This window comes from Adiantum capillus-veneris, chromosome 7 (assembly GCF_014529385.1).
Source record: "Adiantum capillus-veneris isolate H3 chromosome 7, ASM1452938v2, whole genome shotgun sequence".
NCBI classification, from domain to species: Eukaryota; Viridiplantae; Streptophyta; class Polypodiopsida; order Polypodiales; family Pteridaceae; genus Adiantum; species Adiantum capillus-veneris.
Window position 1 is genome coordinate 82392414 of NC_140937.1, and position 12000 is coordinate 82404413.

Sequence of the window (12000 nt, forward strand, 5' to 3'; positions counted from 1 at the left end):
TAATGACATAGGATTCATTGATTACTCTTCTTGCCCCTTAGCAGTCTTGGACACAGAGGCAGAAAATTTTATTGACAGCTCAAGTGTTGGAAAGCTTGTGCAGGACATTGTTCTGAGATATGAGCAACAGGGTGTACGTTTTGAAGAGGAGTTCAATGAGATCCAAAAAAGGCTTAAAATAGAGCATATGGGAGAGGAAAAGACCAGAGATTATGAAGTAAGGCCAACTAGATCCATTGATATATGGGAACCTGCCTTTTTTGAGGAGGATGAGTCTCCTAAGGTATGTTTATGACCATTTTGCTTTGTCTAATTAATGTGCCAAACAATTAACCAAGACATATTTTTGCAGATTGAAATACTGGACACAGACAAATTCCTTGGCAGGGGGAAGGGTTCCAGACCATTAAATTTAGGAAGGAACCAGAGCTTGGGACACTTTATTGGGAAGCTCAACAAAGAGACTGTCATTATATTCCATAACAAGTTTACAAGAGAACCATTGCTGCCAATGCTTGCAATTAAAGCACTTGCAAAGGTTGTTGGTTCATGTCAGCTTCCTCCAGGGTTAGAGAAGTTAATATTGGTGGAAAAGGAGGAAGCCATCATAATTTTTGGATTCTTCCCTGGACTTATTGGTTCTAGAGCTGGTTATTTTGCCACAATGGCATCCTATGTGCTTGCCCACATCCTATGGGACCTCATTTCTTGATGTACCTTCAAGACCATGATCTTTGATGGCATTGTGGAGAGCTTTCCACTGGTTATACTTCACATTGGATGAACCCTTCTTGGCATTTACCTTTCCTAGTTTGCCATGAAACCCTAGGAAAGCTCTGGCCTTCACACCACCAACAAAGACCTTTCTAGGCACATTGTTTCCATTTGAAGATCTCTTCAGGTCTGTTTCAATCTTAACCTTACCATTGTGAAGGCCAATTTCTGATAAAACCCTTTCAATACATTTCATTGCAGCATCTCTAGCTGCTTTTGGCTGTAACTTCCAGGCAAACCCCACATACAGATGTACAATTTTCTCCACAATTCTGCAAAGAGCATGCAGAGTGCATATGTGGACATTAGCAAGTGGAATATTTAAAACTGCTTTGAAGTTTGGATCTTGAGTATGCCTATTGGGTGCTTTGTTCCAATTTGCAGGATTACATTCTTTTGCTGATGCCATACAATACAGACAAGGGCTCTTTGCCATAGCTCCTTTGGAGACATTGTACATACATTTAAGGGTTTTAAGGTCTCCTCCCATGTGCCATTCCACCCTGTAACTTCCAAACCCTTCAACTTCAAGCTCTTCCCCTAATTCTTGTGCATTAATGACTTCGGGTATTGTTGTTTGATGGAAAACCCAATCCAGAACATCAAAGTCTTCACTCTCTACTTCAAAAGCACCTAGCCACCAGACATTCTTCTCCGATTGCACGCTGAAGTACTTGGTATCCTTCGGTTTCAATGCTCTGTTCATTAAAGTTATGGAAATCCTCTCAATTTTTCTGTTCTTAACAATCTCGCATTCATCAAGCTTTATCACAAAACTGACAACACCATTTGCTTCTGTATGCTCCAGCTCATAGAATCTGATCATTTCCTTCTGAAGTGTCTTCAAGTCAAGGAAAATATTATTGAACTCGTCAAATTGAAGATCCCTCTTTTTACCATGATAGGTACCATGAATGTGGTGAGGCTCACCCAACATCTCCATTATCCTCTCATTGATCTTTTTCCTTGCCTGCTGCACAATGGATGGCTTTGGAAGCAAAGAGGACCTGACTTTACATTGCTTTAACCTTGAGTTCACATTTCTGAACAGCTTGCTATAACCATCTCTGCTAATGCCTACCTTATCCATAGTATATTGCACATCCTCCTTGTCCAAGCAAGAGCTCTACAAAAATCCCTCAATGCACTGCTCCTTTGCCTTGTTAAACTTCTTCTCTGTGAAAATCTTTTTGGCAACCTTGGGAGGTAAAACATCACAATAATGTTTAGCTGCCATTTCCATGTTTGATGCAGAGTTTGGTTGTAGCAAAGTCCTAAATCAAAAGGTACAAAATTAACTGATTATTGATCTTGTCCAAATGACACCAACAAAATAAACAAACAGTGATCAACTAAATTAAAGTTAACTGAATATTAATCATTTAATAAAGAACAGCTGCAATAGGGTCTTAATAACAACCTAACAAAAAGATTAACTACCTAACAAAGAAAAGTAACCTACGCATATTAACAAAGAAAAGTAACCTAAGCATATTAACAAAGAATAGTAGCAACTTAACAATATAAAATAAGCATATATACCTTGCTGCTCTGATTCTCCTGCTGCAACCTCCTCCACCACGTCTCAAGGCTTCAATGTTCTTTAACTTCTTTTCTCTTTGTCTGTTTCCTAACATTGTATTCTTTCTTCTAGCTTGTTTGAGCTGAGTTTGTAGCTTTTCGTTGCTCTCTTTACATTCCTCAAGCTGTTGTTTAAGAGTATTTATCATTTGTTTGGCCAAATGATCTTCTAACTTAAGAATATCTCTCTCTACCGCAAGACTCTGTGTATAACCCAGCAACCCTCTTTGACCATCACCCACAAATTTTGTCAAAGATGAACAATTTTATAATGGGGTAGTGCTCTTTGTCATTGGGTCCACTGGATACAATCTTCCATCAGTCCAGAGATCAATGTGTTTTTTTAAATCTTGCCGCATTGCTTCAAATATGGACGAGGACACCTCTGCACATTTGTTTCTCTTGCGCACTGGACAATATTCTTCATTTAGCTCAATGTGTAGATGGTATAAGCTTCTCTTCTCCATGGAAGACTATTAACAGTATTTGTCAGAGATAGTACTATAGAGAAAAGCTCTGCAGATATGAGGAAGAAGACGACACAGAAAAGGTTTGTTTCAGCTTTTGGAAATTTTGAATTTTGGGCCATAACTGACGTTTTCGTTAGTTTTGGAGGGAGTATTTTTTAGAATACTAAAGATCCTAGAAAGATTTGACAATGACATGTTTCGGCGGAGGTAAAAAGGACGCAAACTCACCTTTTTACAAACATTTCACTATTTTTTAAATAAAGTATATATTCTCTCTCTACATATTCTTACAGGGCACAAAAGTGACCTCAAAATTCCCCTAATTTGAAGGAGGTGATTAGAAGAATAAACCATGGCTACAAATAGAACCTGAATGTACGACAGTCTCAATTGAGGAGATATGATACTTGTGGAGGGGATCATCCCACTCCATGGTGTAACACTCAACCAAAGCCGCAACAAATACTAGGGCAGCAACATATGCTCATGTTCATAGCCAATTAGGAGTATGGTTTGAAGAACATTCTTACCAGGAAAGAACAACCTTTGGTTGGATCACTAGCTATGAAACAAGAAGGTCCATGCTATGAATGTGGAAGTGACCATTGGACACTAGGTTGTCCAAACAAGGGTCCACAAATAGAAAGATTTTTTTTATTGTAAAGGTTGTGGGAGAGACCATCTACTCCAGCAATGTGCTAAGAATCGAAACTACAAGGGGAAAGCAAAAATGAACATTGTAGGAGTGATGCCTTCTTCAAGCGGATCCGAGGTAGAGCCGACAATTCCTTTAAATCTTGAGCTCTAGAAGCTACCAAAAATGCACCCGTTGAGCAACCCACATTGCCACCTCAAACAAAAATCGAGAACATAACGGTGAAAACTGGAAGAAATTCACGGAAAGCCAAACAACATAAAATGAAAGTGAAGAGGCTGAAGAGAAAACAGCTTTAGAAACAAAACTGCATCAAAAAAAGAACATCTTAAACATGAGCAAGAAATTAAGAAATACGCAAAGGGAGCGAAGATCGACTCAGGCGGTTTAGTCTTGGTGGACAAAGTCTTTGAATCTTTAGATGCAATTTTGAAGGCCTATGAAGCTAAGCTAAAACCCAATCAAACATAAGAGTATAGATGGCTGACGTATCTTCATCCAGGGTATGGAAAAGAGAGGTTGCAAATGTGCAAGGAGCTCATCCGAACGGCCCAAGCTCTTATGGAACCACATGTTCCAGATGAGGCTTTCCAATCAACGAGAAAAGCAAGTTTTCGAGCAAATATGAGCAACACCCTTGAAAAATTGATGCTAGAGTAGGGCATATTGAAGAAAATAATCATTTCATACTGGTGGATTCAACTAGCATCTCAACACAAAATTACCACAAAACAACGGAGGCTTCAAAATCTCAAACCTCTTTACATGTTGAGGCCCTAAAAAAATACCAAGTCACAAAGTGGTTAATTATGGATGCGTCAAAAACATTAAAAAAGTTGAGAAATAATTAATTTCTAGCAAGTCCATGGGGCCACTCAAATACCTACCAATGATTGAAACAACACCACCTTTGTGAGTGTAGCTTAATGCACAAACTCCAAGAGTGTCCATCAAGTTGTTGTTCCATATTATACATGCTTGAGTTATCACATTGTGATGGCATCTCAAAAGTAGTATATTATCATACTATAATGGGAGTTCACGGACTTGCATTCCTTATCAAGTTTGACTAAGTGTGATGGTAACGTTGGTATGCAATTTCATGTTAGAACCTTATAGAAGTGTAGGGATTAATGAGGGTTGACATGATTGACCTTTTTTTGAGGCTAATTAATGTGTTCTTTTTTACTCAGACATGCAGGCCAAGTTCTCTTTCTTGCGAGTTGGTGACAGTAGTTGACGCCGGGGAGCCTGGATGAGAAGCCAGCTTTCTTTGACTCTTTCCGGGCTTGCAAACTACAGCTTTGTTGTACTTGTCCTACGTGTAGGTGCACACACACACACACATACACACACACAATTGTCTGTGTATGTGTTTCTGTCTTCTTGCAAGGGTGAGACATTGTGCAAGGGGGGCAAGGTTGGAAGAAGAAAAGGGAGTTCTCTATTGTGAGCTTGCATAAAATTGTGTTGTCGTCGCTATGTGGTGTAGCCCCTTTTCCTACATGGCCTGCAATTATTGGTTGCTTTTTTTTACTCTTCTTCTGCCACCACCTACTATGAACCCACCCTAACTATACCTCTGGAATCAATTGTATACATCACTTTCTTACCTAGGCCTCTGCATGTTTTCTCTCTCACTATCTCTCTCGAGGTCTTCCATGGGAAATTGGTTGTTGCAAAACCTATTGTGGACGCTAAATCCACACAGACTCTACCCCTTTTAGGTGCTACCCACTTAGCATGCCATGCTCCTGCTATTGTCAATCATGCTATTGGTGAAGTAGCCTACATGCCTCCAAGCTCTCAGATGTATGAGCCATACGTGGCATGCTACCTTCTGCCTTCTCTAACTAAGAATGCTGCAACATGGTGGGAGTTGCAGAGAAAAGCTAGGGTGGCCACGATGGCCATAAGGTCAAAATCAATATCAGAAAATTTATTGAATCTTTAACTATGATATCAACAGGGACACAAGTCAAATCAAAGCATCGATATGAGTCACTTGAATAGTCCACAACTGAAAAAGGTAAGAAAAAGATGATGGGAATCCTTGGTCGTGGAGGGTTTGAAGGAGGTCTAGACCTTGTAGAGGTAAAAATAATCAAGGGAGAAATATCTGATGCAGAACTCATGGTAGGCTTGATAGCAGAAGGGAACTCTATAGTCAATACAGTGGTAGAAGCTGTCACATTATAAGACATGCAGATCGACATATTTGAAATCCTTGGTCCAAACTTTGTGCTCCTCGAACTCTTGCTACTGCCACTTCCTCCTCCACAATATGGTGTAAATTCATGCGCATGTTTCAATAGCAACCAATAATTTTGTTTGTAGATAAATCTGTAGCCTGAAATCATCCATTAGCACAGCAAATTAAACCCTTCTGATAGCACATGCAACAGTAATCCACCATACTCAGCTTGTGAGCAAGAGAGAGGTCCTCAAGGACGAGGAGGGAGCCTGATATGCACCTGAGGTTGTCGACATTGAATCCTCATCCACCTCCATCGTTGAGTATGAGCTATAGCTGCTGCTTTCTGATCACAACTTCCTGTTGCAAAAGCTCGTCTTGCTCGTCATGTAGCTTTTTTTGCCTATAACAAGGCCATGTAGCTTGTTTTTCCTATAGCAAGGGAGGGCCTTTGTGAACCTATCAAAACCAGTCCGCGCCGGCGCGGAATGGTTCGAGCATGTTAATTCAGCAAGATGTAGAAGCGATGCTTTTTTTGTATTTATTTTTAATCAGCAATTCAGCTCGAGCTAGGTATAGAAATCTACCACTACCAGCTCGGCATGCAGGTTGTTTTTCCGTTAAAATGAGGAAGGGATTCTGAAGCTCTTGTGAACCTACTGGAACCAGTCCGCGCCGGCGCGAAATGGTTCGAGCAGGTTCAGCACGATGTAGAAGCAATGCGTTTTTTGTATTTATTTTTAATCAGTGATTCAGCTCGAGCTAGGTATAGAAATCTACCACTACCAGCTCGGCATGCAGGTTGTTTTTTCGTTAATGAGGAAGGGATTCTGAAGCTCTTGTGAACCTACTAGAACCAGTCCGTGCCGGCGCGGACTGGTTTCAGCAGGTTCGGTACAATGTAGAATCTTCTCCTTTCCATGCTCATCGTCCTTTGTCTGCCAAGGCACTGCCCAACCGTCTATTGCACTATCATCTATGCCCGAGTGCCGCTATCATCCCTGAAACCCCTCAACCTCTGCCTCCCCTATATGAATGATCACAACCCTCATGGTTGTAGTTTGCCAAGGGGTACAACAAGGGGGTTGTGTGTGAAAGGCGAAGGGAGTGCGAGAGCTAGGTAGACAACATGGGCACGAGCTGAAGTGACAATCTCTCTGCAGCATCCTTCTTTGCTCTTTCCTCTCTATGTGGCAGCAGCCCCCGAGCAGCAAACTCGGCCTTGACTCTCTTGTAAGTCCACAGATCATGAAGACGTGTAATACCCCATGCAGACTCCAGTTCATCGCCATGCAAACTCACCAAAGAAGTTCTCTTGTTTAGGACGAGAAAGAATGAGAAGGAATATGTGTTCTCTTGAAAGTATTTTCTTTTTTTCAAATGGATGCAACCTACTAGCTCAAGCTGATTTTTTTAAAAGAACAAAAAACTTTTATGTATAGAGCCGACTAAGGGCTCGAAATTGGGGTGGACGTACTAAAGGAATCTCGCAAGAAACTTGTGGTTTTATTTTAGGAAGAGAAAGTATGTGTGTTATGTGTATGCTCGAGCTAGTTATCGAAAGTTAAATAATGTCCAGCTAGGTAACCCCTACTAGCTCGTGGTTTTTTAGATGCCTCGGCCACTAGATTCCTAGGAATCTCATCCCTCCCCTTAGGTGGAAGCCACACCTTCAAATTTTGTAACCATTTCAACGCTCTTGTAACCACGCATCCCAACATATCAAGGTATGATAATTAGTGATACGTAAAGCTCAACAAAAAAGCTCTACAAGATTACCTGCAAGCTACAAGTCTATGTCACAAGAACTACACTCCTCTCCGTGTGTGGCCCTTGACCTCTAGAGTTGGTGCATCCCTTGTTTCTCTTTCCCTCCTTAGTGCGGCATCTTAGAATTGCCTTGCCGTATCTTACTTGATTCACATTTTTTTCCAATTAACTCCAAGCGGTACCCCCTACTGGCCTTAGTGAAACTAGTCGAAACCAATCCACGCAGGCACGGACTGTTTCCAAGATGGTGGGTGTCCCACCATTGGTGGTGGCGGATCTGGGCGGTGTTGTGGTATACTTTTTGTGATTTTTAGAAAATTGCCTTCTTAGCTAAATTGGATCACATTTGTATAAAAATAAAAGTCCTCCAGAATGTTGGAGAAGCCAGACATCTAGTCAATACAATAAAAGAGATGACATCGCTCTCGTAGAAATATGGCATATCGTCTAGTCAATACAATCAAAGAGATAAAATTGCTAGAAGAAATCTTTCATCATTCAAGAGCTATATATACTCTCTAAAGTAAATGGATTTTGGCACATTTGTGAAAAAAAATAAGCAATGGATGGCCTAGTGAGCATTGGCAGTTCTTGGAATGTGGGGATGCAGGATATGACCAGCAAACACAGTGTCAATAAGCTCTTTGTTGTTTATAAATGATGTAAATTGAGGGTCTTCATAAGTATTCTCTATGACAACATGCATAGGACAATATGCTCAATAATGGTGACCAAAGATAAACTGTAGATTTTTTTAATGGATGCAACATGAGGGACCATTGCATAATACCAACATTACCATCACACTTAGTCAAGCTTGATAAGGAATGCAAGTCCGTGAGATTCCATTATAGTATGATGGATATAATGCTTTTGAGATGCCATCACAATGTGATAAATCAAGCATGTATGGTGTGGAACAACAATTTGATGAACACTCTTGGAGTTTGTGCATCAAGCTACACTCACAAAGGTGGAGTTGTTTCAATCATTGGTAGGTATCTGAGTGGCCCCATAGACTTGCTAGAAATTTATTAGTTCTCACCTTAGCCCTTTTTCTCATCTTTCCCTAATACTTCAATCCCTTGGTGCTACTCCACATCTTATCACACTTTTCACGCTTATTATGTCTTTTTCCCTTATCACATTGCAGAATGTCTCTAATTCACAAATACCTTTATTGAGAGACTCGCTCGTTTTTTTCATCGCTCGGAAAAAATCGCTCGCCATCTTGTAAGACTCGTTCCAGATGCTCCAAAAACGGAGGTTCTAATCCACAAAGGAATCTAGGAAATGGAGAACCAAAGTGTTGCAAACATAGATCAAGAAGAGCCGGAAGTTAATGCACCTTAAGATACAAGGGAAGTAGCCAATACCACAGATGGGGTGGGCTCACAAGCGATGATGCCAATTTTGGAGGGTAGAAGAACCGTGGCCACAATCCTTATGGGAATTGATTAGAAACCAAAAAGATGGTTGTGCTACTTTATAGTCAGCACCTATCCCTGAAAAAAAACATGGATCACCAATTTTTTCCATGGGATATACGGTCTCTATATGGGGATGCCGAGTCTGTCGCATTTGAAGAAAGCAAACCATGCTCTCTACGGAATTTTCCATCTTTCATAGGAGAACTAGAAACAAAATCAATGGTTAGAGTGGTACCTTCTCAGTGGAAGGCCACATAATAAATGATGGATACCAAGAGCTTGCACGAATTGATGTCTTCTTCTTTATAATTCACACTTTCTCTCTCAAAGTTGCTAATAATTAGACCGCATCTATGGGGCCAAATGGGCAAATACACGGAAAAGATGGGGTAGAAAATCCCTTCACATGACCAACTTGCACATGAAAACATGATTGAAACTTTGCCTAAGAAACCACAAGCAAAACCAGTACCAGTAAATAAGGTGGATGATTACTGCAAAGGTGACAAAGGAAACAAGACCTTACTTGTGGAGTACAAAGGAGTAAAGACAATTGCGATATTAGATAGCGGGGTAGAAATTTCCATTGCAATCAAGGGGATGTGGAAAAATGGGGAAAGCCTACGCTTAGGAAAACTCAAATGAAACTGTAATTATCGGATGGATACATGGAGAGACCAATATGAATGTTAGAACAAATCATTGTATCCTTGTGTGGCATTGAGTATGAGCACACCTTTTCCATAATGAATTTTGACAAGAGCAGCAACTTTGATATCATATTTGTGGGCAAACCATTCATGCATCAGCTCAAAATGGTACAAGACTGGGGCTATGCCTATATCTACATGAGACACAAAGAGGTCACTACAAAAATTAATGTCAAAGATCATAGTTATAGAGATGTAGAGAAAACCCTGGGGGAAGAATTAAACTCCACAACTGAACAGGAAAAGGGGGTACATGCTTGGTTGCAAAGCAAAGGCATATTTGGATGTGTGGAGCTTTAGAGTGTGGAATTCTTAGAAAGGAGGATTGCATCCTAGAGAGTTCATTAGAAGATGAAGCTTACATTAAGGAACCATTCCCAAAGGAGTTATTTGAACCCTTTGGATGGGATCAAATACTGGTGACTCTTGATGTCTGTGTAAACAAAGTAACCCATACCAAATTTTGTGACGAAGATGGCTATGATATAAGACCCTTTCCAATGGTTTCGGCGGTCCAAGAAACTGAAAATATCTCTGAAGCTACTGAAACAGAACAGGTAAGCGATTGCAAATGAATTGTGGAAAAATTTTCTATACGGGATCTCCCACATGATGCCGAAGACAAACTTTCAAGAGGCTATGATGTAACTCCCTTGTTTACAATAAAGCTGTTGAAGGAAGCTAATGAAGTTTGTGAGTATGAAAGCAGAAAAGGTGAGACACATGGCAACATCTTGGAACTTGATTCCAAAGTGAAAATGAAGGAAGCAGAGCAACCACAAGAATATGTCATCATTGAAATACGTGAAGAGTCGACAAAAGTTAGTTCAAAGAAGCCGGCTCAAGATAAAGCGCAAAAGAAAGCAGATGAAGGAGAAAAGTATCCAAGTTCAAAGTCAAATGTTGAAAAAATGCAAGATCAAGAGAAAAACAAGGATATGACAAAAGATTGAGTGTCTCCAACAGTGATCAAGTTCAGCATGTGCAATGACATGACTTAAAATCATGTGTTCAGCTACGATAGATCCTTATGCATCAAATAATTTAATGTCTTATGGCACATGGATAATGATGGAAAAGCCACAAATCACTGAGCTAGTGGAGATAGTGTACACAAACTCCAAAATGCCAATTCCTAGCTTCGGATTGGCAGAAGCTGTACTCAAATCAAAGAGAGTTTGATCCGGACAGAGAGCAAGAGAAACATCTTCTTTCAACCACAAGGAAAATCTTCAACAACAACACCATCAAAAGCCCCATAATCACCTTAAGTCAATGCAAAAAATGAGCAACTAAACATAGTAGAAAAAGGTAAAGCTAAGATAAACTCTAATGTATATCAACCTCGCAAGACAACTTTACCTCGGACGAGCCGCTTCCACCGTAGTCTCTACATCAAGAGCCACAATCGACAATGCAATGGAGACAAAAGCAAAAAGTTAATCAACCAAAGTTTCCCTCACAAAAAAGCATCCAAAAGAAGCCAAACAGAATCAATCAAGTGTTGGTAGCCAAAGATCATATCAAAGTCAACGACCCCAATTTGGATACGTGAAGCACAAGTTGAACCTCAACAACAAAAAGTGACCGGGTAGGTAGCATCAAATGAGTCAATCACTACTCAGGGCTACTTCCAAGGAAACACTAATGTTTGGGCCAAAAAGCCTAAAGTAACAGCCTAGACCTACTCACCTCAACCAAAGAGTTCTACAAAGAACAATATGCACTATAAACGCAAGACAAACAACTCAACCAAGAGAAAGAACAACCACAAGAGGCAAAAGAAAAGATCAAAGCAGCAAGCAATGCAACAAGTTTAGGTACCAAAGTTAGACGCTAGTCAAGCTACCCAAGAAAGATAGATGAAGCAACGGATGATTCCAGTCAAGTTACTTGAAGCACAAGGATTTTATGAAGGTAACACTCAAATATGGTTACCACCAAAGGTCGTAGCTCAATTTGGAACAATGAAGATCAATTAGGGAACAGAGGGCTCCATCAAAAGGCACAAAGTCACAACCAAAAGCCAACATAAGATAATCACAATACAGAGTCACGCAACCTCTAGATGGATACCTTGTTTCCAACTACAAAAGAAAGGCTTCTACAATGGAAACAATCAGATATGGATACCAAAGCGTAGTGTCTATCAAGACATCAAGCAAAAGGAGCAAATGCAAAATACCATCACACAAGAACCAAACACAAGGTGGGTTTCGAAATCGTTCATGAAAACTCAAACACAAAGAACCCACACACAGATTCAACCGCTTCTCATGGGAGATAAAGCAAAGGCTCCATTAGTCCCTACAAGAGCTGAAGAACTTGTTTCACAAAGCAGTGTGAACAGACAACAAGAAAGTCAAGAGGAGCCAAAGTATGCCAACATAACCAACAAAAGGGTGGAATCCATAGA